The 27,149-nt window shown below is 44.3% G+C and overlaps 1 protein-coding gene across 4 annotated transcripts in view; it reads left to right on the top strand.

The window, feature by feature from the left end:
- Positions 1-27,149, top strand: part of PRICKLE1 (prickle planar cell polarity protein 1) — a 66,162-nt gene that overhangs the window by 27,648 nt on the left and 11,365 nt on the right. The window contains exons 1-2 of one of the 4 annotated variants that reach the window (XM_030015783.1): positions 23,131-23,346; positions 24,102-24,304. The exons of 1 other annotated variant lie outside the window; for it this stretch is intronic. The gene's annotated coding sequence lies outside the window, so the exon portion shown is untranslated. Of the gene's footprint in view, positions 1-22,053; positions 22,073-23,114; positions 23,347-24,101; positions 24,305-27,149 lie in introns of those variants that run through there. 2 more of the 4 variants (XM_030015785.1, XM_030015781.1) reach the window with 2 other exon arrangements.

Genomic DNA, 27,149 nt, shown 5'->3' with positions numbered 1-27,149 from the left:
AACTCCTGGCACATCTAAGCATGTGAGGATCTAGAAAGCAAACTTAAGTTTTTTGTGAATCTTTGATTTACTTGCTCTGAGTCTTCTAATTCTATCAGAATTAGTTGGTGTGGCTTTTAGTGCAGCACTGTGATATAGAAGGTTTGCATTAGTAAGCTCTTCACTTGAGATGCACAGCAGCTGGTTGTTGAACATGTAATTTTGCCAAAGTTAAAAAAAAGATTTAAGAAAGAAGCTTTTTCTTGTAACTTGTGCATGCATATAATTAGTAGGTTTAAACTTTTCCATCTGCATGATTGTTCTTTTGCATTACATAAGTCTTCAAGAACAGGTTTAATTACCTAATTAAGGCTATGGTTATTATTTCCTGTGGAACATTTTAATTACAAATAAAATCTGAGGTGAAGTATCTAATGTTGAAGGAGAAGGTTTGTTCTGATATTTTACAGCCATTTATGCTGGTATAACTTAGTAAATGTTTCCATATGAAACCCTGAGGAGCAGGAACTCTGATTTACATATATCCACCCACAGGAACAATTCCTCTAAAGGTAGCCTGCAGAAGACATTTTTGAAGTTGCTCTCAAGCCACCTTTGCTTCATACCTCGAAGTAGGAGGCCTAAAAATGGTTGCAGTTAAGTGGTATCATTTCTTTAAATAATTGTTTCTTGCCTTAGGTATGAAGGGTGTTCAATTAGTTGTCTAGATCTTGATGGACTGGTGGCCATGTTCTCCAAAACATGTGGTTTTTTTTGAAGGTTTACCAAGGTACAGGACCAGAAATGGAATCTCTTCAAAATTTACATCACTGAAGTATTAAAAGTTATTAATTAGTTCCTTACTGACTAACTAAAAAGAAATTCTCCTTTTATTACATTAGGTTTTTCTTCATGATGAGAAGACATAAGAGTAAATACATACTTATGCTTTCTCCAAGTTCTGGATTCTCAGGAAAGAGGTTGATCTTTCAAATGAAATGCTGAAACCTGGAAGCAGTTTGGCTGAACTGCTTTTCTGGTTCTTCAGAATTTAGAATTTTCAAGAGAGCAGTGGCATTTTATGTGGGAAGGTGCTCTCCTCCATCCCTCAACCCTCAAGAAAATCCAAGTCAATACCTAATTTTTTTTCCAGCCGTTTTGTCAACAAGAACTAAAAGCAGATAATCCTGTGTTCATGACAATGGCACAAGAACTAATGCTTGTACAATCACCTGAGCTTTCTGTTAGACAAAACCTGAAGCTTTAGTGTGAAAAAGCTTACTCGGAAAAGGACACTATAAATGTCGAGTCCACAGGCTGCTTTTGTGAAGGGAAGGAAGCCATGTTCTCCTTTTTACAGTAAAGAAAGTGAAACAGATGGACTAAGTGGTTTGGCAGAAGCAGAAAGTTTTATTGTTGGAAAGGATTAGAGTTTAGGAATTTCGGTTTAGTGGCTTGCACACACCCTTCTGACTATTTACTTATTAATTTTTTTAATAAGGATGTGGTTTGAGATGCAGGATTTCTTGAGGGTTTTTTTTGGAGAGGTAGGGGAGGTAGTCTTACTTGACAATTTAATTCATATGTGCTAAGTGCTATGCACTGGAAATGCAGCACAGACAAAGTTCCAAAGATGAGCTCCAGAAATCTCTCTCTTGCTGGGGAGAGGAGTATCCACGATTTGTTTGCCCTGGTGAAGCAAAATGTGGTCACAGATATGTGCTTGTGTTCAGGCTTTCCAGTGACTGCAAGAGTTGTGGTAGAAACAAAACAGATCGTCATGCCGCTCGCCAGAACAAGTGTGAGTCTGCATACTTAGTAAGCCTGTTTCAGGGCTGGCAAGGAGAGAGGTTAACCTTTTTCTTTGTTGGTGAAACTTTATGAAATGTAAGTTCTGTGGATGGTTCTTGGTCCAAGTAGAAGAGAATTTGCTTCTCCTTCAATAGTCCATGTCTGGCTCAGAGCTCTGGAGTACAGCAAATCAGGTCTGGAAGACCTGTGTCACCTGGGTATGAGGTTAGCACTTTAAGAAAAGCAGCCATGGCGTTATACAAACTATAGCTATAGCTATTTAGGCTCTAGCCATAGAATAAAATAAAGGAAAAAACCCAACAATTTAAGGCTTGTTAAGCTTGGTGGGGATTTCAAGTTAGCTTATTTCAGGTCAAACTCACCTTGTACCCACACAAATAATTAAGAAAGTTATCTGAAGCCTGTTTGCATGAATTATTCCAGAAACAAATTTTACTGAATACAAAATGAATTATTCCACCATAAAATAGATGGAGGTACTTTTTAGAATAAACTACTTTGCATCTTTTAGCTGTCAGCTTGCTATTCTAAATTGTGTTATTACTTACTTGTCTCAGCCTGTCTACTGTTGTGTCCTTAAGTGCTCTGGAATCATCTTGCCTGCATATAGTCTTGCCTATCTGTGTGTGTATACATACATACACACACATGCAGTGTATATCTTGTATGTATGTATAGTGAGAGCATGAAGCCGAGTGTGTCTTTGTTGTAGCTCACAGTCTGTGTGGCCTGTTGTCCTGGCTCAAGATCTTTGCCTCCCTGCACTTCTGAGTCCTGTCCTGAGAATAGTAACCAGAGTGTTGAGGTTACTTCGTTTTACATCCTTTCAAATGAGAGTGTGTCTAGGTCAGTATTGCAGTGATACTGTAAAAACTGAGATGGCTTTTCTTGTCACTTTGAATAGTAAGACTGGTGATGGGGCAGGGTCCTCCTTTTGCCAGGCAGGCTGCCAGGGATATTGTTGCCATCACAAAATAGTCAAGAGCTGAAGCCCCATTAGGTCTTAAGCAGAAAGAAATTTGATGCAAAGCCCGGTGGTAGTGCTGGCTATCCCTGATCCCTCTGCAGAGGAGTGAACAGGAGGTGCTAGGCTGCCTGTATAGCAGAGTACATTCTCCATTGAGCAGCCTGTTCTCTCTAGTCATGGTGTACCAAGGCTTTCTGGCTTGCTGTTCTGAAAGCTCTGCCTTTTGGGGGAAGGTGGCTCTGCCCCAGCGGTGCATCCACTGCAAGGGCAGCCTCTGGAAGTGCAGATGCTGTTACCGAGCCCGCTCCTGCCATCCCTTTTCCCGGCACTGCTGGAGCCTGGGGACCAGGGTCCTCCAGACTAGCACAGTGGGGTATGGGGAGCCGAATTGGGAGGACAGCATGGTGGTGTTTCTCTGCCTCCTGCCCTCTGTGCTCAAAAGGAAAGCACTTCAAGTGGGCAAAACAAAGAAAACACAGTTGTATTGCTTCATATTAACTCTTTAATATGAAAGAAGAGGGAAGGGAAGGGAAAGGAAAGCACTCTCAAACAGCTTCCAGTGTGTGGTCAGGCCTCTCTTCCCAATACTTCTCACTCCCTGTACATAGTTCCAGTGATTACGTGGCTTAATGGAAGTTGTCTTCTGTTGCCTTTCCCTTCCCTTTCCTGCTCTGCGCAGCAGTGCCTTGTGTTTTGGCCTAGGGCTATGGGCCTCCCTGAGAAGCTTTCTTCCCAATTTCTGAGTCCCGGCTCAATCTGCTGCGTTGGTGTTGGCTTTTTCCCAACACTGCCAGTGCTGACTCTGCTGCTTATTTATCCCATTGGACATCATTAAAATAAAGCTTCAGTATAATTTTTAGGCTCTTTGGTAGATCAGTGCTGTTTGCATCTAAAGCTGTCATAGCCTCACCAATATTCAAAGATTTAACTGAAAGCAACAATCCTTTCTGAGCTTACTCTGTTTTTTGTCAAGGACTGAAGTCTTACTTGAAATTTACCCTTAAACAGCTTTGCACTTTGAACATTTTCTTTTTTTTCTTAGGTATCTTTTTTTCTTCGGTGAGCATCTGTTTCCAGATCCAGACTGTCTGCATTAGCTCTCCTCTTCACCTGAATCCCCCCTTCTGCTCCTGGGTATCGCAGCTGCTTGTTAGGATGGGGGAGGAGGTTGGTCCTTAAATCTCTTCCATCCTTTAGCTGGCAGGAAGATGGTGATTCATCCTGTCAGCTTTGGCTTGGAGCGTTTCTAGACCCCAGATGTGTGTTCCCAGTGTTCCCAGATTGGCTGCACTTCCTTGGAAGCAGAAGCTGTGGGGGAATGCAATAGAGACATCCAAGTTTAGCGGCACAAGAGCTGTGTAAATGCAGCTATAGTGTTCCTGGCCCAAGCTGAATATCCAGCTGCACTGCATCATGTGGATTTATGAGCCCGAGTCTCCACTAGCTCATGAATCTCTGCTTCTGATCTGTTGCTCGGTGTAGGCACGCACGTCTTTGCAGATGCGTGTGCTCAGGGGTCCGGTCTGAGGTGGTTGTAACTCTTTGTATCTTACCATTTCAAGTACTGGTTCTTGAGCTATGACTGGCAAGGAGCCCAGCAGCCATATGGCAAAGGGCATGTTGCCTACTGCCTTATGCTCTTCACTGACTCCATTTGGAGTCATACTTAAGTTTTGAACCCTCCAAACTTACGGGTGGACTAGCCTGGCCTTCCAGTTTGAAGCACTCTCCCAGGAAACCAGTGGGCAGCTGTGAACTTTAAACTGCAAACAAGGATGTAAAACTTTCTTCTTGCTAACACTGTGAAATAACTCTCCAGCAAGACTTTTCTTAGGGAGATGTGCTTAGAAGGTGATGAGAAAACCCAAATGGGTGATGATGGAGTAACTTAAGATGATGACATCAATGAAGCAATCAGCTCTTCTACATCAGTAGTAACTATTTTAGAAAACCTAATCCATCAGTTTCTGATAAACCCTTACATGCTGAATCTTGCTTTGTTCAGTTCCCAGGTCTATCCTGGCTTGCTTATATGTTACACTATAAAGTTAGGCATGTACATGTGGTATTTTTAATAAAGACTTATTCCTGTATCTTGGACCAATAAAGAGATGTTTTAGGATAAGTTGAACATTGCAAAATCTTCTATCAGTATTTGTTTCTTTTTCTTCAAGTACAGTTACAAAATGACAGGTTGCACTGCAGTTAAAGCAGTGTTGTCAAGGAGAGCCATCTAGATATTAACTAATGAGATCTTAACTAAGCTTTTCATGATAGAGCTGTTCTGTCAGTCAGGTCCCTGCTTATGTATGCGTTAGAAGAGTGGCATTAAACTAACTGTTCTCCTTGAGTTAAAAATCACATGTGCATCTTAGACTGCTGTCCCATAGTTATCTACTTAAAACTTGCCAAAACCAGTGCACAATGGCATGATGATTAAATGCCCTGTAAGTGACTTGTTTTAAACAGATGTGTGCAATATAGTTGGAAACCCATGGCTCTGGAGTGCATGTAGTGCTTACTAAACTTGAAGTCTTAGTACTAGCTTTCTTCTTCCTGTAAAGCCTACTAACCACTGTTAGATCCCTGAGGATCATGGATCATTTTTCAATAATACTGGCTTAGAATTTCTTTTAAAGGGAGAAATTAGTATGTTGCATCTAATTGCTGATGGAGGGAAAAGGATGGATGGACCTTGGCAACAACTGGAGTAACAAACCCTTCCTTGGGCACAGGTTTAGAGCATCCTCTGGCAGAGTGCTGTAGTGGGTGGCTGGGGAAGCACAGCTGCTGGGGCCAAGGTATATTGCTTGGTATTGAAATGCTTCCTATTTCAAAGTGTGTACACCTAAAACAATGTGTCTATAGAAGCACAAAGACTTACCTGTACAGGTTGCCTCTGACACTCAAGTGCTGAGGGCTAAAGAAACTGGGCAGCTCTAGAGAAGGGACTGCTGGTGTATGTGCTGGTTGTGTAAGCATACCAGTACTCACCTGGTAGACTTAGGCACAGCTGCTTGTCTTTAAGCTTTGAGAGAGTCCTTTCTGAATATATTTGATGGAAACAAGACCAGTGTTTTTATTAGGCATTGCTAGCATAAATATTTAAAACATCTCCTACCTAATTCCTCCAATTTTTCTTCTTTATTATTCTCTGAAAAGCAGGTTCTTTCTGGAGAGATTGCTCCTCCTAGAGAGAAGGCAAGTACTAATCTTTATAGATAAAAGATCATCTAAGATCAGAGAGCTGTGTGTTTTGCTGTACTCTTGTGACTAATTGAAATATAATGCAGTAGAAGGGAGGTGGGAGGGAGAGGACAAAAGAGAGGAAGAGAGCCTATGTGTGTGCGAGTCACAACCACAAGCTGTACTTCTTTGCTGCCGGGGGCATGGAAGGAGAAGGTATATAAATATACGTTAGCCAAGACGGAATAAAGCCCTAAGACAAAACTGTTTTTAACTTGCATGTTAAATCCACATCAGCCTGTCAACAGTGGAGATTAGGGTTTTATTTTGCCCTGGTCAATTTTATTAGAACTACAATGTGCCTTGTGTTACGGGCGCACACTGGGCAATACTTGTGTTGCTGCCTGTTGGCTAAGGCGAGGGAACTGCAGCATCTGCAAGGTGTCATGCGTTGGCGTGAACTGCTCTTACAGCTTTGCTGCTGGGACAGGTGGAAAATATGTGGGGCTCTGCTGGTATGGTGTAACTGGCTGGCAGGCGATAATGTAATAGCTTTCGTTTGCGTCCCATGCCCTTCTTAACCATGCTTGCATAAACCGAGCGTGGGAGGTCTAAGCAAAAAGTTCCTTTTCCCTTCTGAAGGGAACTAGAATAACTAGAAAAAAGGCAATTCCTCCGGTGAAGATTGAATCTAACCCCTATCTGAGTTTAAACTGCTTTCTAGAGTTAAAACTTAATTTAATCATAGTCTGTTTGTGCTTTCAACAGATATGTTTTAGAGTCATGGCTTTGGTTTGCTGTGGGTCACATGTTTACTCCTATGTGTAAACTACGGCCTGTTGATCAGACAGGAAATGGTTTGGGTTGAAAAACTTCCTGTCATGTCCTCATTCATGTGAAAATGAAGCTTCTTGCTGTTGCAATCTTTTCTGCCACATCTTGTTACCGGTGTCCCAAGGGTTACAAGCTAACAGGTCGAGGGAACTGCGCTGCAGAGGTTCTAAAGAGATTGCAGAGCACTTTCCAAAGGATGCTGCTCCATCCAAGCAGATGGTTGGCCTGAAAAAACAAGGCTGGGACTTTGGGACATTGCTCTAAAGAAAGTGGGGAAAGAGCTAAGTGAAAAGGAATTTTAAAAGATGAATGACGTGCAAACTTCATGCTCTCAGGGCAGGAGAGTTTTACGTAAAACATATGGTTTATGTGCGAGGAAAGGTCACGGATCAAATGCTGGGAAAGGTCTGAGGCTAGTCATCTAAGATCTAGATAAAGGTATGTGCATCCAGCGCTGATGCAAACTGGCAGATGTTGGATGACCACATATGCACCTTAACATGTGTGATCTGTATCTGGTGATCCTGTGATAACTGGAGAATGACCAGTCGGTCCATGCTGACTGTGCCCGGTCTCCTCGCCTTCATTCCATATAGCAAGATAACGAACAACCCCCATGTCTCTTTAATCATCCAAGGGAGTACCGGCTTTCCTGCCTAGGCAGCTGGCTTAAAATGAATCTAGGCTGGTGTGTCAGACAAGCAACTAATCAATAGATCTGCTCTTCCAAATGTCTGCTCCTGCAAGTTCTCAGTAATACTACCGTCCGTGTGTTTTCTCCTGGGGGAAGGAGGGTTGCAGGTTTGTGGGATATAAGCAAGTCCTACTGGCCCTGGCTCCCTGCTACAGCAGGTTAGTTGAACTTTATACTATAGTAGCCCCATTTCTCTCGTGGTCAGGTACAGGCTTCTCTGTACCTAGGAAAACGTGGGGACCTGCTTTGGGAGTAGAGGCATGTGATGGATTTGCTGCATTTCACACGACTTACTTTATTACCTGCTTTTCATTTGCCTAGTGAAGACTGACCTCTGCATGAAAAAGTCTGTTGGATAGTGATGGCATAGAGAACTTGGCAAAATCAAAGCATTTACAACATCTATATCTTTGAAGTGCCTGTTTAATAGTGCCATTGTCATGCCAGTTGGAGGCAACACTTCTCTTTGCAAATGAAAGGCTCAGCAGAGCTAGCTGATAAGCGCTGGTGCCCTGCTGGGAAATTGACCCTTTGAACTGGGAAGAATCTCTCCAGATAAGCAAGTAATGGAATTTTTATCAGGCCTTGCTTTTTATTATAGCATGTTTAGAGTTGTCAATCTTTCTATGCAGCAAAAGTGTTTTCTCTCTAGTCTGGTAGGTGTGTGGTAATGTAATATTCACAGTTTAAAGACGCTGCTTCCAGGCTTGGAAGGAATAGCCATGCTGTGCTCTCACAGAACAGAAAGGAAGCAATGGCAATGTAACTTAAATAACAAACGTATGTTGATTTAAGAGCCAAACTTGCTGAGCATCCTAACTCCCAAGGGAAAGGAGAGGAGTTGTGAGTATATTCTTAGCATCTTCACAGGAGAGATACAAAGTTCTTTTTCACTGTTACCATTTTAAAAAAAAAAAAAAGGTCAGGAAATATATTTAACAAACTCTTGTTTTCGTTTCACTATAGAAATAAATGCCCTCTTCTACATTAAACCTCATAGATACATTTGTTTCAACAACATGACAATGTTTGTAAGCAAAGCACTGTTAAGCACTAGGCTTCTGTGTGGGTGAGAATCTGCTTTCATTTAAAGCAGGGTTCAAGCTTTTCAAGGCTTTTCTTTCTAAGCCATAAAACTGAATCATTAGACTTCTTGTTTCAAATCTCAGTACCAAAAAAGCAAAGAGAAGGAAACTAAAATTCAGACTTGACCTGGTTTTGAGCCTTGTTATGTCCCTGTCCTGGACTACTGATATTTCCAGTATGACCATGCCAGGAAACCACAGCGTGGGTCCTGTGGAAAGGCTGCAGGAGTGTTTGAGTCAACTTCGCATGTTCTGGACCGGGACGTTGCATATTCAGCCCGCACAATCTGTTTGGCAAAGCAGCCGTCTCTGGCAGGCTGCACATCCTATACAGATGGCTTGAGTTGCAAAGTTTGAAACATTAATAGGGAAGATATGGCTCTATTAAATATATCGATCCGAACAGATCAGTCTGGTGGATGACCTATAGAACAAAAGGAAACTGTAAGGAAGGGTATTGCGAAGCGATGTGGGAAGCTGCTGCCATTGCAGTGGGGGACGGGATACATTGCTCTGAGTACAAATTAATCAAGTTCAGGCTGACATTCCTTCGTGTCAGGTTTCCCCTTTGGTCTCCCTAAAACACTGCTGCAGTGGAAAACCTTTCTCTTCCAAGTAGTTTTATCCCACTTAATTACTCTTTAAAATGTGCTTTATTCCTTGCTAACAATGTAGCACTGCTGTGCCATATTAATGAATTTGTAATTTAAAGAAGGGGGGCAGGGGTTGACATATGGCAAATACATGCTTTAGTTCTGGTAAGCACATGATTTTGAAGATAAACAAAGCTGTTTCCTTATCCTCAGCATGTACTTATTTTGTTTTGCTGATAATGAGAAAAAATTAACACTGTTAAACATGATTGAAAACAGCAGTATCCTCTGAAATTAATGTCTGCGTGAGTGACATTGAAAGTCTCTTTGCTTCTTTGCATTTACTCTAGAGTTCATTTATAAGTGTAACATGCATTAAAAAAATCATCCTAACTCCAAAAAGTAATTTCAAATCTCTCTAATTTTGTTTTCTTTTCAGTCTTGTAACAGTGGTCTTTCTGCATTTGCTTCTCCAATGTGTATAGCTAAAAGCTATTTTTATTAAACATTTGATTCTACCAGAAAGTTTCTATCAAAAGAGTTTCTGAAAGTATTTTATAACATAGATATTTTGCATTAAAGTTTGCAAGTACTTCCAGCACTCAGGTTGGAGTAAATCATAGTTCTGAAATTTTGTTTTATAAGGAACCTTATGTAAGCCTAAAAATTGAGGGATGGCAGCAGTTACTCTGCTATTCCACGTTTTAAACATGTTTATTAAAGTCAGTAGAGGACTTCTCAGAAGCCCAAGACTACAGCTGTCTGGGCAGTGTTTCATTTAGCATCAAGTGGTCCCCTGACCCTGAGACCAGGTGCCAGACTGCCCAAATCCATATTGCCTAGCCCTTGCCCATAGTTGCACTGCGCTGTACACCTGATCACACACGTGCCCTTTGCAGAGACATTCCATCTTTGGTGGATTGTCTTTTTTTCCATTCAGCATATCCGAAACACCTATCAGGTAGCTGAGGGTGTGTGCTGCTTGCATTGGGGTACGACATGAAAGCGTGGGCTGAGTGGTTCTCAAAGCCTCTTTGAGCTAGTGTTGGAGGGCTGTGGAGGGAGGGTGGAGAAACCCAAACCCAACTCTTTTCTGGCCCACCTGGTAGGAATGGTCTGTGGCCTTTCCTATGTCCCACACACTGTGTCCAGTAGTGCTAGTTATTCAAAACCACACCGTGGAGCATACCACCAGTGAGATGGTGTAGCTGACTGCAGACTAGTGCTTGAGCTTGTGCCCTGGCCCTGTTTAATTTACTGGTGCAGAGATGGCTGGAGTGTCCTTCCCGTTAAAGGAGGGCTGAGGTACTCTTAAGTGCTTCTTGGCTGTAGCGACTGGCTGTATTTAGGACCGTGCAGGCTGCAGCTGCACCGAAAGCTCATGGCTCATGTCTCGCTGGTCCTCCCAATGCATGCTCCAACGTGAGTGTTCTCCAGTGCCCCTGGGCTGGGGGCTGAAGGCTCTCAGCACTGTCCTCTAGCAAAAGTGTTCAGTGTGACCTGCATGCTACAGCTGTCCACCCAGTCTGCTCCTGGGGGCTTCCTTTCTGGTGACTGCCTGTCTCCAAGGGGACAGCAAGACAGGAGTCCCCAGAACACCGTTCTGTACCTACAAGATAAATATGCAGTGAGATTATTATGCATATGCAGTACGTGAGAAGTTAATCTAGGGTATGGTATAAAAAGAAGAGCTGGGATGAGGAGGTGCTGTGATGGGTAACTCTTTCTGAGACCAAACTGAGATCAGTGGTCTGTCCAGAAACAAAGCTGAGCATCGCTGCCTTACAATACTGCTGCAGAGGTAGCATCGTCTCTTACTCTTCACTGAAGCATTCTAGCAAAGAGTCTTACTGAGGTCATGGGGAGGGAGGCTGATGCTATCAAAACCAGGAACCCATTTTATAAAGATCTCTGGCATAACCCAGGTCTGTTCTCAGTTTAAAAGGCAAGGCCCCTTTTAATACAAAGCCCAGCCTCTGAAGTGGCTTCTTTCCACCAAATCTGAAAAATGTCTTTGTGCCCTGGAGTTGTGGGAGAAGGAAAAGAAGAGAGCATGCAATTTGGAGACCTCTTGTGATTTTTTTTTTTTTCCTTTATCTTTTCAAATAGAGTTGTGAGGTATCCCTTCTTAGCTGTGTCCGTGGACTGAGCTGTAGATGTAAAATTTTTTGGCCCCTTGTTAATGCTATGATGTTCTCCTGCAAAGTCACTGTATTGTGAACAGCACAGAAAAAGTAGCGGGTTGTTTCATGCTTCATCATCATTCTTCTGATTAATGATGTCTAATTTCTTCTAACACCTCTCATATGAGGGTTCTAGCTCTGCTCTTTGAAACAGATGTACAACTATGATGGTAATTAGATCAACTCCAGTGACCAAACTTGGCCCGCTCTTCCCCAGAGGGATTTTCCTGTTTTGCTTACATCAGTGCCTAGGAGCAAGAGAACGCCATGCAGAGCAAAACATGTTATTTAGCTGGAAAAGTGGATTCTGCTGCTGCATTGGTCTTCTAGAGAAAAGATGCGCATGCTGAAACTTCTACTAATCAAGTTCCAGTCATTCAGAACAAACTAACTGTTGTATTTTGTGGATGCTGCTTTGCGGATGAGTTGAGACAGCAGCGCTTTCAGCATTCTTGCGTCGTTACCTCTTATCATGAAACATGTTTTCTTGTAAAATAACCAGAGTTTCTCCATAAATTTGAATGGTTGTGACATTAACTTCTCCACTGTTGTGAAAAGCTTTTCTTTGCTTCCATTTAATAGTGTCAAAGTAGTGAAATGTTGCTAATACAATGATGCACTATTTTACAGTATTGTCAAAGTAGCATTCAAGTAAGTAATGAGTCTTTGCAAGACAAGGTGGTGTCAACCCATCTTTCAGATGAGGAAAGCTGACAAAGAATGTAAAGGTTCCACTGGAGATCTGTATTAAACCTTGATCAGTATTTGAGGAGTTGACTTTGTATCATGCACTGTTTTCATAGCTGCCGTGTCTTTTTTCTGTCTCATAGATCAGAATTGCAAGAGTAATGTACAAGTGTTTTGCTGGAAAATGTGGCTAGATTTGATAATTTGGCAGTGGGTACACTTGGTACTGCTTAGAATAACTAAAAAAACCATACAGCTCTGCCTCAGGTAGTCAGTGTTGTCCCAAAACATGAATGCCTACTGTTTGAGGGATTCAGTCTTTCCCAAGACAGACCATGTGCTTAATTATTGCCTTGCTGTTCAGCACAGAGATTGTCTTTCTAAACTATGGGATTTGCTTTGGGTTCTCATTAAATGTTGTATGCCATAGTGTGACACATGATATGCCCTGCAGTGTGTCAATGTGCTATGATGCTAATCAACATTCAATACCAAAGGAGGAGAGCAGCTGCTCCGCAGTCAGCATGTCTGAACAGTCCTGCACCCAGCAGGGTATCGCTTAATTCACGCTAATGGATAAAGAACTGGCCCCATAACACTTATGTAAATGAGGCTAATGATCAGGGAAAAAATGCAAACTAGTTTTCATTTATTCATAGAGATAGGTGTAATTAGAGGTAATAGTTGGATCCAAAAACTTGCTCTCCAGCATTTATTTGTTGATAGTACAAGATGTGAATGGCTTGTTCCACTGTTTGTCTCTTGTGCAGTTATTAACTTCACACAGAAGTTTAAGTATATATACTCTTAAATTCTCATTGAGACAGTTACAAGGCTTAATGGGGAAAAGCTACAGATAACTGCATCTCCTAAACTTACCTCAGTCATTTTCACTGCGTGCTAATAGTTCTCCATTGAAAATCCACTGCTGGGATGATCAGTGTATTGATTCAGTTTTTTGACCTTTTTACATTAGCTCCACTGTCTTCTGTAGACTAGAGAAATCAAGAGGAGGCAACCTGCCCATTGCAGTTGTGGCAGCTGAGTAATAAGGTCGTAATTAGGTACAAAGGTCTTATTTTGGCATCTAAGCTGTAGAGTACTAGCCATCCTCTTCCACTTCCCCTGGCAATTCTTCCTCTTCCTCATTCGTGAAGTCTGTTGTTCCTCTTGCAGGTGTGTCATCCCAGTGGCACAGCTGATGCCACTCAATCGTTCATGTCTTGAAGAATCAATCAGTGATGGTGGCATAGTCTCATGGTACCAAGCAGGGGTTGATCTAGCTGCAATTTTAACAAGTCATCACTTGCTTGGGTACTTCAGACAGTGCCAAGTGCATGCTTCTAACCCTGCGCTACAAGCTGGTTTTGGCTATGCAGATTTCTCCAAGAATACTCTTCCTGGTGTGATGCATAGAGAAGAAGTAAATCCAGCCTTAACCTCATTTACAAGAGAAAGCCGAGTAACACTGGAGGTTCTGTGGTCCTGACGCAGAGCCAGTCTGGGTTGGTATGGACATTCCTTATTTTCTGTAGTTTAATGTGGTGCAAACAGGCTACGTAAAATTCTGCGAGAGCTGGTTTCACTCCCGCTGAGCGGGCACCTCTCTGGACCTTTGTGTGGTAACTAAGTCTTGCAAAATCTTAGATATTATCTGATTAGCACACCAAGAATTGATTGTGGAAGGACTTTCTAATCCGACTGCATAATGGCACCAAGCTGGTTGAGAAAGCAGTGGCAGTGCTCAAAACAAGGTCAGGATTCTCCATTCTGTAACTGAAGTCTCCTTAATGAAACTGGAGCTAATTTAACTAGATTCTTTTAAACTTTTTATCTTTTTTTTTTCTTTAATGTGCACATTAGTAAACTGTTAAGGTCCTCTTTCTGTGAATGGAGCTTACACCAGTCTGGAGGTGTGGGGGGGGTTATCTGCTGATGAAAGCCAATCGTCCAAACCTAAAAAGTGATTCTTGCCCAAATCCCCACCCTGCTCTTTGTTGGAAAAAGTGTTTCTTGTTTTAAAATTTGACTGGTGCAAGGTTCAGAGTACCTTCAGAACACTCTAGTTCTTGTTACGATGTGGAAGTAAAGTCCAGGCCAGTTGTCAATTGATTGCATTTACAAAAACAATGTAATTATCACTGAATTATCACTGACTCATTACTTCTGCATATCAGGGAAGGAGAATTATGGAGGAGTACCACTGAAGAGAAAGTAGATGATGACTGAGGAGGGAGGGATGTGTGTGTAACACAAAAATCCAAAGATTACATCAAGCTGGAGAGTCATGTGTATATGGCTGTTGTGAAACACTTATTCTCATCTCTCCTCTGCTTACTAATTGTCTAAGTTAATCTTGTCTCAGCAATAATTGTTGTAGACAAGAAAGCAAGTCAGGAAAATACACAAGTTTAAAGGTACTAAATCGTTGAAAACTTAAACTAACACTAAACATACATGAATATTCTCAGGACTTTTTATAGACTCTGTATGTGACAATTGCCATTTCGCAGACCTGTAAAAATGCCATGTCTTGACAAATCACCTGTCAGACATATCTGAAGCCAGATCAAGCAGCTCTGATATTCATAGGTTTTACTTAACAAAACCCGATTTGTCGCAATTTGGGGTTTTGCCTTGAGTTCACATTGCTACATCAAATATTTGCTTTCAAAACCTGTTTAAAAGATACTGAAGCATTATGTAGTGGAAAGGTTGGATATTTTTCTGCTGTCTCATCCTGAAAATGATTGAACTTCTTCCTTGGAAACTGCAGAATTTAATCCTGAACTATCTTTGTGAGAGTGGCCTGACACTTGAGCAGATTCCCTCAACCTCTGATGTTGGAACTCATAGCAACGATGAAATGCTTCACTTTGTAGTGGCTGAATGTAAAAATATTCTTAAAAATGGGGGTGGAGGTTGTCTGTTCTAGAAGTGTGCGTTGTCTATGGCCATAGATTGCAATCACACTTGTTCACTTCCATTAAATTCTGGTACTCTTTCAAAGGCAGGCATTACTACTTCAAGGCTACGCATCCGAAGGAATCCATCCTCCTGAGCAAGCTGGTAAGAAAAGCTGGGACATGCTGGCAAGCCCAGGTGGGTGTAGCTTAAAGCTCGGAGGCTGCCAGCTGAGTATCAGGTGTCAGGTATTGTCAAGCAGTTGCTGTTTCAGCAGCTGACAGTACCGTAAGGACTTAAGGATAAATGGATGCTTGTACAAAGGTCACTCATGTCAAGAGTGCCAGTTGAGTGTTCTTAAAACAATCTTCAGTTGTACTGTGTGCTTCATACATAAGGTTTTTCATTACTATGAATAATCTAAAATCTTTTACTCTGAAAATATGCTTATTCTGCAAACACTTCTATAAATACAGTTAAGGAAAGACACACATATCGGAGGCTCCAGACTTGTCTATAGTAATGTCATGTTGGTGATGAAGTGAAGCTTGATATTTAGGGGACTTAAACTGTTTTTCCCTGTTGTAGTAACAATTAAATATCTTGCCAGTTGGTGTGGAAAGGGTAATGACTGCTGGCTAAGAAACATAAGTAACTGGATTTCTATTTGAATATTTGTTTAACTGAGATCTTCGCTATTTCCTGCTGAAAACCAGGCATAACTCGCATCTGGAACAGACACTTGGCCTTGAATTTCAAGTGCAGTGGAGATGAAGAGAAGGAAAGGAACGCTTTATGTCTCCAACCACCCAATCCTAAGCATCTAGGTCTGTGGTGAAGGGAATACTTAGAGGAGAAATTTGACTCTTTCAAATGCCTTTGGACTGTGTGAGTCTACTAGGTCTGGGGTATTTACTGATCTAGCACTTCTTGCCTAATCTTTCTCCTCTGTTCATACCTGTGTGTCCGTAATCCCAAGGGCACTTGGCAGGCAATTGAGAGAAGTGCTGGTGAAGCCATCTTTCCTGGCTGCCTTTTGATGTGGTTTTGATGTATCAGTGTAGTTTTAATAGCTAGCTACTGACCAGGAGTGGGACCCTCCCTCTGGGCTTTACTCCCATCCCCTCCCTAATACTGACAATTGCGCTCAACTCATCCTGCAGTAAACCAGTTCTGGGAGCTAAACCAGCAGAGAAAAACTAATCATACTTGGAAGGGGGGGGGGGGGGGGGGGAGTATGTAACCTCCCAAATCGTCATTCCTCACTCTGTTCAGCGGAAAGCCTGTTCGGGTTTCCCAGAAAACGTGCTGAATCATAACCCTCCTAGGAAAAGAGACAGCAAGCTTAAGTCTTGCATGTTTACCCCACATCTTATTTGGTCATACACAGTTAGATTAATGTTAGTAAGGTAAAGTTTGTACTAAGGGCAAAACCCCCTTAACATTGGGTTTTGTTTGCCCAGGCATGTAAATAGGGGCTGGTTTGGTGCCCATTTTGGGGTAATGGGTTACGTTACAGCACTTCCATTGGGAAACAAGACAGTGGGAAATTTTTTAGCAAGATGCCAGCTTGTGGAGATTTCTAACGCTTTCAAAAAAGTCATGGGAGTGAGGGGGAAACCTTCATGGCTCTCACAGAAGGAACTTCAGTTAGGTGGAGGACTTTCTTTTTTTTCTTCTCTTTTTTTCTTCTTTTTTTGGGGGGTAGGAGAGAAGAAGAAGGGGAAGGAGGAGATTTTAGTATCCCTTCTGTTTTAAGGCAGCAACAAAGCATGGAAACTCATTGTAAAACTATGCATTAGTGTCTTGAGTCAGGGTGTCATTTGGATGCTGCCTAGCCCATGACAAGCCTTCTTAAGCATGAAGGAAAAAGAAACCTTATAAAAATCAAGAAAGCTACAGTAACAGCAGTGGCAGAGAGCATGAGCTGGGTGGATAGAAGAGTGATGAATCTCTGTTGAGGTAGAAGCCTGCCCAGCTTTGAGACAGGTTTTTGTTTGCTGAGCAAGAAGTGAGAGGACTGTTCCCAGGCATACCTGGCTGGGATAATTATTTAGCCATTGATCTTCCTATGCAAAAGACTGAAACACTTACCTTTTTTTGGTGATGCCTTTTGGTAGAGTTTTGTGGCCTTCAGTCTTGACAGCTCATCAATCTGGTAGTCTCTCTTTTTCTCTTGCAACTGCTGCACTACAGAAAGCTAATAAAGGTGTAATGTATCTCGTTATCCACCTGACATTTTTTACATCCTCCTTGCATCACTGTCTGCCTTGAGGATGGCCTGCGAGATTAATTTGGTACAATAAACTAACAGTGAATCTAAGCATTGTTCTCTCCCCTGTGTTTGTAGCGTGCTGTGGGTATGGCTTCTGGAAAATGGCAACGTAGCACTCTGCTGGGTACCTGCTTCAGTGACTGCTAGATTTCCCTCCCCCTGCAGATTTTAAGCAAGAGGAGGTTACCACAAACCTTTGCAAATCTCATCTTTGGCTTAAAACTGAATTTTGTTTTCTCTGGATCTAATGCTGCAGCAGCAGTAGTAATCTTCCAAGTCAAACTTTGCCTTCACTTAAACTCAGTCCCCTGGGGTTTTTTTTCCCTAAGTTTAGGCTGTTGAAAAGCATCACCAGCGACAGGGCAGACTGAGTGTAACGGGAGCATTACTCATGCAACAAAACTGTACTCACAAAGGGTTTGAAATTTGTTTTTAAATACTAGTTTAAATATTAGTTTAAGTATTAGTTTCTTTACATGAATGCCCCACTCCTGGGGTGAGTATCCCTTCACGTGTGTGTATGTGTGTGGACCATAGTAGAAGAGCCACACAGCTTGCACCATTTTCTTTTTTAATCTAAACCAATTTCCAAACCAATTTAGATAAATTGTGAGGAGTTCTTCAGAGGCAAGGCCTGAGAATGGAGCTCGATACATATAAAAGTGACATCATTCATCATCCGCACAGGCTTTGGCACAATACCTGCCTGAAAAGTCCCTCAATAAGCAAACAGTGCATTAGCACTGGCTCTGCAACACCTTCCCCGTTGCATAATGGTGTTTGCGCTGGGGTGTTATTAAAAACCCAGGCAGCGATTCCACCCTGCGTCAGCCTCTGCTACCGGCAAAGCATTGCAGGCGCATGTTGTTGCAACGCATTTCGTTGTGCCTTGTACAGCCTGGGAAACGGGGTGCTAATTAACCGAGTGTGTCGATGTGGGTAGGAGAGCCCCGCTCGCGCCTGTCAGCTGGCGGTTGCAGTGGTATTGTGGGCACCCGGGCGGTTACCTCTGCCCTGTGCGACTGTGGGCTGCGTGGAGCCAATTATGATAAAATCAAGATTACTGTCTTCAGAAAAGCCTGTGGGGTTACGAGTTTCCAGGTATGGCAACAGACCTGTTGGTTCAGGAGCAAGTCCTAGCCCGATCCAACAAGGAAGGGCATTTTAATGAAACTTTAATTCTTTGCTGCTGAAGCAAAGTAGGATCGCGGTTTTAAAAGGTGTGTTGGTCTTCAAATCTGAGAGCATTAAGAAAAGAAAAGGAAATAAAACAAACCTCTCTTAGACGTTCATCCCCAACAGGCAGTCGCTGATGCTGGCCAGTCCGCATGCCCGCGGTAGCTGGTGTAGCTCTCCATAGCAAGCTGTCCAGGTGCTGTTGCCTTCCTTGATGCATGGTTGCCGGATGCCTCGGCAGATCCCTGTGCTATTGTTTGGCGGGTGAAAATAAAAATGGGCATTTTTTTAAAATTATTATTACTTGTCTAGTGCTACTTGATTGTCTCCTGATTTGTTATCTGATGTTACTATTTCCATTGGATGTTTTCCCTTGCTTTCTAAAGTTGTTTGGGGCATTGTCACTGCTCCATCGACACTGAGGCAGGCAGAGGGCAGACTGTTAGGATCACAGGGAATGCAGCAAAGAGGAGAGTGGAAACCGAGCACCCTGACTCAGTCACAAACCTGTGCTGGGCAAAAGTTGTCTTACCCATATTTTTTTAACATGTTGCGTTTCACATGCATGCTGCCTTTTAAGCCCCATAGCTCTCCCTCTCTGTTGCATATCATCTCTTGTCTATTGCCTGCACGTCTCCTGCAGAGCTGGTTTTCTCTGTGTTTTTAAATGTTATTTAAAAGATTCAGACTTTGGAGCCATCAGAACTCACGAGGTGTTGCCTCCGTGCCCTTTCTTTGCAGCCTCAAAAAAGAAAATACGGAAAGATGCCAGCCAGTGACACAGTCAAGAGGCCCCGATGCACCAGTAAGGGGACTGGTCTGCCTCTGCTCCCAGCAGCACGTGGCAATCCGCTGCTGGTGCCAAACTCCCCCTGTTTGGGTGGGCAGGAGGAGTCGGTGCTGAACGGGGAGAGCACGAGGAGGTTTCACCCATGGCTGTAGGTGCGGAGCAGCACGAAGAAGGGTGGCCTTGCTCTGGTGGCCCATTAGGGTCCTTCCAGGCTTCAGCTTTGCTTCAAGGGCATCCAGCATGTCAGCTGTCTCCTAGGGATCATATGTAGTGGTAGAGCTGTGCAAATGGTTCCCACCTACAAAGGCACCTACTTCCACACTGATGTTCTTAACCTGCGAGAGGAGGCCTAGGGCCAGGTTTGACAAGACATTCAAATATCTAGAGATGTGGGTGGATGTCCACAGGGGTATCTGAACGCACCAAGGTGAACGTAGTTAAATTTCACTTGTATTGGAGTGTTCCGTAAAGTGGTCTTGGAGGTCAGGCCGTTTATGCATCAGCCGAGCAAGACCCCCTTGCCCTTGTGTTTGCAAGGCCCCCAACTCCCTGTTCACCCAGAGGAGAGAGGGAGCGAAATGGACAGCTGACCCCGCAGCTCCACGGCAGTCCAGCCTCCTAGGAGCTGGTCCTGGTTTTTCCTTGTGTTAACACCAGTAGATCCAAGGAACTAAACTGGTGTTTTTTCACTGGGTTGGGTTTTCCAGTAGATCAGTTCAGACCCTGGTGAAACCGCATCCCTTAGCCTGGCCTTTTCACTCCCTCAAGGGCACATAGACCTGGGACCACTGAAGGTGGAAAGGACCTTAGTGCTGTGAACAGGTCCTAGAGCTCCCTGCGCCGTAGCCTGCAGGCAGGACCACACCTGATCTGGTCGTTGTCCCTCAGATTCCTGAAGGGCTGGACCTGCCTGTGCTAGGTGGGCTTTGATTTGTGCCTAAACCCTTCGGGAGCAGTTGTAATTCCTGCTTTGTGGGCTCCTCGTGTGCTATCGGAAACATGCAAAACCTTTATTGGTCGGTTTTGTTTCACAACATGAAACCTGGTTTATTTTGAATAGGTTTCTCATTGACTTCTCTAGAAGAATTACTACTCAGATATTTTTTTGTTGTTCTAGCTTCCATTCACCTTACTGCATACTTTCACCTTTCATAGCTGACTTGTGACTTTTTATTTTAAATGAACAGGTGACATGATCCTTAATTAAAACTCTTGCAGTGGAGGTGGTGATCATTAAAGGGTGATGATGTAGAGGATGAACTCTTCTGTTTATCCACAGAACTAATTGGGCTTGAGAGGTGGGTGTTATGCCACTGTCCTACCCGGAGAAGCCGCCTCTGAAGCACAAGAGGTTAATGTGTTTTCTGCTCCTTGGTCTCTCTTCTGTGACTGCCAACAAAGGTAGCAATTACCAGTGTTATCTCAGGGGATGTTCCCTGATGTGGATAATTGCAAACTGGGAAACCACACTGATACAGCTGAGGGTATTTCTTACAGGCCAGAAGAACACCCCTGGCCTGGTCAGTAGTACAGGAAAGTTGTTACCTAGGCTGAATTTGTGCTAATACCTTAAGGCAAAAGGACCTATATCCATTACAGGTCCCTTGAAGCATCCGGTTCTTTGAAGGATCAGCTCTACCCAGCCGCAGTCAAGAATTTGTAACATGCCTTAAAGGGCAAGTTGGTTTGTGCCTGTCTTTTTTTAGCTTTTTTTTTTTTAAGGCAACTTCTGTAGCGTAGTTCATGCTTCAGATAACAAGTATGTATGCTGTCGTATTTGTTGTGTAAAAATAAAAAAAAAATATCATAGCAACACATTTGTTCTTGTGGAAAGTAGCCTGAATCAAAGGAGATAGTTAAGGAATGACTTTCAGAATTTGCAAATGCCTGGGGGGAGTTACGATAGCTGGTTCTTAAGCCTAACATTCAAGGGGATGGTACCATCCAGCATTTGAGCACTGAAACGCAGCAATCCGAGATTTTAAAAAAAAAGTTTAAAATTATTGACTACTTGAAACAATTGAACAAGGGCTGTAGTGGATTTAACAGGAGTTGTAGTGGGTTTTTCATTGCTGGTACTTTTAAATCAAAATCAAATGTTTTGTTCATGCAGACAGTAATTTCAGGAAAATCGTATGACCACATGAGTTCAGGCTAGAAGATCGCAGTGGTTGTTTTTGGCCTGATAATCTGTAAGTGCGTTGCCCAGAACAATATAGTAGTTTCTGTGCTCAAGCCAGAAAAATCCGGGGAAAAAAGAGCAGTGCAGCCAACTATCTCTGTAGGCCCTCAAACACTTCAGTGTCAGGGAAAGTGTTAGCAAGATCGGGGACAGTTTGACTGCCCGGTAAAGTCAGGGAGCATCTCTTCTTTGGCTTCGGTAGGCTCTAGGTCAGGAAAACTTTGCAAACTCATCTGCAGCCACTGAGTTGGTTGTGTTGCAGAAGTCCCCAAATGAGATTCTCCTTTTTGCAATGTGCTGTGCAGACGCGGTGAGCCCTCACTGTGGGGAACTACTGAGAAAAGGTCAGGCACCCCTGGAAAAGGAGTAGACAATATATGCAAATTGTTGGTATTTAATTCAGTCGTGTAGTGGGGAAGAATAAACATTATTCCTGACATTTCCATTTTTGATTAATGATGAATGGAGTTGGCAGATGTTCAGCTGGCCACCAGATGGGGTCTGCTCAGTCCAACAAACAGAATAGAAACAGTCTGGGTCTTGTAAAGCCGGCACTGACAAAAGCTCTGACAAAATCTCTAGTTCATCCAAGTGATAGGCCAACTTTGACCTCAAAACAACTTAGCAGTTTAAGAACGGAGGTGGTACAACCAGCAAAACTGCTTATGGAAGGGAAATGGGGTGTGGAAGGATTGGAGCTGGTTAATTTGCTGGAGTTTAAGCAGGTTTGGGGGTTTGGTTTGGTTTTGTGGTGGTGGTGGTGGTCGTCGTCCCCCCCCCCCCCGCGCTGCAGGAGCTGCAGACTGTAGCTTTGATTTCACGGGGTTGGATCCATGCGGGACCTCGTTCGTTCACCCACGGTTGGTTCTGCGAGTGACTGCGAGGTCTCAGGGCACATCTCACGGCAGGGTCGGCTTAGTGATGGGGATCGGCTGTTTTTTAACGTCGTTAACCGAGGATAGGCTTTGCGGCTTGAGATCAGATAAGCCCGGCCTTGGTCCGGATCCATCAGCCTGCCTTTCTGTCTGGCTGCGTCTGGCGATGGTTAATGAGCACACGGGGGGGGGGGACGGGGGGACGACAGGGATATGGGGGAAACAGGGATGTGGGGGGGGACCAGGGATGGGGACAGGGATATGGGAGGGGGAGAGGGATGCTTCTCTCAGCGCCTTTACCCGTCAGGCTCCCCTTCGCGCCCCGCGGGCAAAGTCATTCAAATTTGGAAGAGTGAATTTAAATTCATGCAAATTCCCTTCCTGGGGGGAAGCGATAAGTGTCTGCGAAGTACCCCGTCCCCGTCCTGCACAGGGGTCCCCGTGGGAGGGGGGGGGGGGTGTCTTTGCCGCTTTGCCCCCGAGATGCGACCCTTCCTGCCTGGGGGTCGGTGGCAGGAGCGGCAACACCACCACCCCCCCCCCCCCACCCCCCCCCGCCTCTTCTCTCCCTCCCCCGCCTCGGGCAGCACTTTGAAGGGAAGATGGCTGGGGGGGGGGGGAGAGAAATTCCTCCCGCCCGGCGGAGGAACGGTGAGGGGCGGACGGCGCTCGGGGGGAGGCTGCTCACACCCCCCACCCCCGGTTTGCAGCCCCGGGGGAGGAGGAGGAGGAGGAGGAGGAGGGCGGCGCAGGTAGCTCTCCTGCCGCGATCCCAGCAGGCGGGACAGGGCAGGAGGAGCCCCCCCCCCCCCCCCCCCCCCCCCCAACACCCCCCCCCCAACACCCCCCCCCCCTTTTTCCTCTGTGGGGCTGTGCCTGGCGCTGGCCGCTCCTCCGGACCTGCCCGGGAAGGGAAGGGAAAGGAGCCGCTCTCCGTGCCGGAGCCGGGAGCTGTGGACGCCTCAGCGGGTCTGTCCGTCCTTACAGACCCCCCGGGGGGGGGGGGGGGGGGGGGAAAGGGTCTGGGTTTAAAAGAGCGGGAGCGCGGGGTCGGGTCTGCAGCGGGGATCGCCTCTCCTGAGCCGCTTCTCCCGGCTCCGCCGCCGTTCCGGTGCTGTCAAGAGGTAATTTAATTTGGGGGGGGGGGGGGGTGTCCTTCTCTCCGCCGGAGCGGCTCGGTGGGGGACGGGGTACCTTCGGACCCGGGTGGAGGCTGGGGGAGCCTCTGACCCACCATCACGTCCTTGAAACTTGGGCGGGATGGGAAGTATCCCCCCCCGCTATCCCTGAGGGAGCTGTGCCTGCTGAAGAAGGCATCGTCCCGGCCCGTCTGTCAGGATAAGCTGGGCTGTGCGCGGGATTTCGTTAGGTTTTTGCGTTGGTTTGGGGTTTTTGGTTTTCTGGTGGTTTGGGTTTTTTTTGTTGTTTTTTTTTTTTTTTTTTTTTACAACTCCAGTCTTGTGACTTATTGAACACTTTCTTTAAGTGTTTTCTCTGGAAACTTGTCTCAAATGAGGGCTGTGAGCCCTAACAAAGAAGGGTGTTGTTCAGGAGCCAACAGGTGACGGGGTGAAACCTGAGTATATGTGTACATTGGAGTAAAGTCTGGCTGCTGTTTAAAATAGAATTAAAAAAAAAAATCAATGGGAGACTGTAAAAGGCAAGATTTCTTTCTTTTTAAATCTGTACACCCTCTTAAGGAGGAGGGGGGGGGGGAAGCATCCGTGAGAATACCACTTCCTCGGCTAGAGGTTTGGTTCTTACCGAACTGCAGCCTGCGGTCGTGTTCTGCGCAGCGCTGAGCCTAAGACATCCAAATCCGAGGTGTTGGCGTGGGGCGATGCTTTTGTCACCGTGCTTCCTCCTTTTGTTAATGCAGGTAGCCTGTCTTTGCAGTATGGCTCGTCCAAGGAAAACACCCCGAGAAGGATCGTCCGGCTTCCAGTTGGGAAAGTGATCTTTGCGCTAGGATGCTAGAGGAGGAAAGCAGTTCATTCTTCTGTTGGTGCTTGTGGGCTGGCCAATGGAAGGGAAAACAGTTCTTGCTTCTAGGGTCCATCTAAAGGCCTGCTGAATGAACAAGTACGCAGGCTTCGTTCCTTTCCCCCCTGCTCTGGATAGCTCGTTACTGGAAGGACCCAACAGCTGAAGCAGTTGCTGTGGGCTGGTGCCCACACAAATTCTGCTCATCGACTGCGGATCCAGATTTCCCAAGTACAGAGCTGTCCGTAAATAGGTTGTTTGTACTGTAGCTAGGGAGTGGCTAGCTTTCTGATCATTCCCGTAAGACGTATTGGAAATGGTCTTTAAATTATTAATAGTTATTTTGTGGTGGTTTATTGCTGCTGTATTACACCCTTGCTCTTCTAATGTAGTTATCGTGCACCAGGGATTAAATAAGCAGGTGAATGGGCTGGCCATGCTAATCTTAACTCGTTGAGCCTTCATTGTGAATGGATGCATGTGATATGCATCTTGTATCCCCTATAGCCTTGTTAACAAGCCTTCTAACAAAAAAGTTGTTAAACAATTTGCCCTGCAGGACAGAGTAAAACAGCAGGGGATGGGCAAGGAGATGTTTGTCTAACTGTGCTCACAAATCACGACCTCTTCTATCTGGTCAGGGGTGAACATAATCAGTGAGCTGGAAATCCTAGCACGGGGATAACCTTCATATGGGGTTCAGCAACAGCTTTGCTCCAAGTTTGATACCCTAATGTTTTGTGTACCAATAGGTTTGTTGTAATTAGGAGCATAGTTTGTCTTTGCTTCTAAGAACTCTGTCAGAATACGGTCGTTTTAATACATCAGTGGAAAAAAGGTATTAATTGCTTTTCTTTTTAAATTAAATTTAGCTGTTTAATTCAATTATGTTATTCATACTTGTCAAGCTGCCAGTGAAATACCTCCTTGTAGGCTATGAAGCTTTTTTTGAGAGGCAGTATTTGAACAGAGCCGAAACCTCAAAATGTTCCACAGACTTTTAAGAAAGCAAAACAAAACATCCTTGCTGTGTTTTGTAGATGTCATGGCAGGAGTAGAAAGACCACCTTTCTACTCATCCCTCGGAAAGCATTTATTTTTTCAGCTGTTGTTTATATTCATTTGAATCCTCCTTAGGATGTAGTCATTTTAAACGGATCACTTTGAAGGATGAGTGTGGTTGGGGGGCAGGGAGGAAGAACCCTGTAGTTTTAAAATGCAAACCAAATTACACTTGAGCAGGAGAGGAAGGAGAACTCCTAAACAAGCAATTGCTAAAACAGTTCTGCAGATAGCCTGCTGTTAAGCTGGGCTGTTTCAGAAACCTCACTGTCAGCAACACCATGATATTTGTGATATGGCCATATTGATATATGGTGTGCTGTCAGTCATTTTATAGCTGGCTTGCCATTAGCTCTATGGTAGCGTTTTTCTTTTAAAGTGAACACTGTCCTTTGAGTAATTTCGGTTCATTGAGATTTATGAACCTCGCTTTAAACATTTCCAATTGCCTTATCTGGGGAGGAGCACCCTGACTGTAAAGTTGCATTTAACAGTTGGAGGGGAGGTGTATTTTTCCTTTTTTCTCTACCAGCCATACTTTCAACCTGCCCTGTGTCACCGGGAAATGGGCCCGTGGGTCTGTGGCTTTCTCTTGCTGGAGCTGGACCGCTTTCTGTCTGAAATGGATGGGTCAGAGGCGACTCAGGCAGGATCCATCTCCATGGAAAAGCAGCGTGATCTCTCTCTCATACCAATGCCTTGTCTTCCTTTGGAATTAGGCAACGCTCTCGCACTTACGTACCTTTGCTATACTTGAAATCCCCACGTTACCCAGCGCTGCTTTTTGCCAGGTAGAAGTAGCGTGTGGCCTTAGTGTTCAAAAATCCTCAGAAAGGTTAACAAGTCTTCATGTATTCAGATTCTGGGTTTTTTCCTTGTCTTTCAAGAGAAGAAAGTAAGTCAGAGAAGTTAATCTTTGATCTTACGGAGAGAGGTTTTTGAACAATCAATACGAAGAAGGAATTACTGAATTACCTTTGGCTTGTGAGCTTTGGGTGTCATGTGAGCGAGCCGGGGGTACACCCTGCTCGAGTGCCTGGGGACTGGCAGTGCTGAACCTGTCTCTTTGCCTGAATTACATTTCAGATCTGCTTTCTCTGGTGTGGTTGAGGTCGGGCTGCCTAATGAAGTGTTGGTGAAGGTGTTTCACCTAGTGACTGCTTTTATTCCTGGGTTATTGGGCAGGAGTCAGTTCTTGAAAAGTGATAATTTGACCGACACAAGTTCTCGTGTTGCAGTGCTGTAAGAATTGGAAATAGCAGCTTAGGTGTCAGTGAGTGGCATATTATTGTAAACCAGATATCTACCCCTTTCTGAAGGGAGATTGTAAAACAGTTCATCTGCTGTTTGATCTGCTAAGATCATCTTGGAAGGACTTGGGTTTCTCAGTGATACTCGTAGTGATTTTACACTTAAGAATTGGGTATAGATGATGCGGGACACAAGCTGCCAACCTGAGCATCCCCATCCATCTGCAACAGTGAGCACTGTTGCCTTCTTTTGCTAGAGCGAGTTCTTAACTGTGTCACAGTATACCTCTGTCCCTCCTTCCTCGTACCCCAGTTTTACACAAGCAATAACAAAAACATACCTGATGCTTGACTTCACTTCCACTAGTATGTGGAGAAGGGAAACAGTTTTGTATCACTTGTCTTATCATTTTTTTCTGAAGGAAACTAATTCAAGGGATCTAGTATGTACTGGGATGTCTGTCTTTCTATTTTAAATATATAGGATTGAGCTTTTAGGATTGAGTTTGGTTTTTCTCACCTTCCTTGGCAGAGATTGTGACATGGTGATGCTAAGCTCGGAAGCTGTTTTGCTAACCTTCAGTTGTTCAGCTAGAGTAAGATTTTAGCAATTTGCCTGACAGCTCACAAGC

Source organism: Aquila chrysaetos, chromosome 5 (assembly GCF_900496995.4).
Source record: "Aquila chrysaetos chrysaetos chromosome 5, bAquChr1.4, whole genome shotgun sequence".
NCBI classification, from domain to species: Eukaryota; Metazoa; Chordata; class Aves; order Accipitriformes; family Accipitridae; genus Aquila; species Aquila chrysaetos.
Note: the sequence above shows the minus strand (reverse complement) of the source record. Positions and strands in the feature narration are given on the sequence as shown.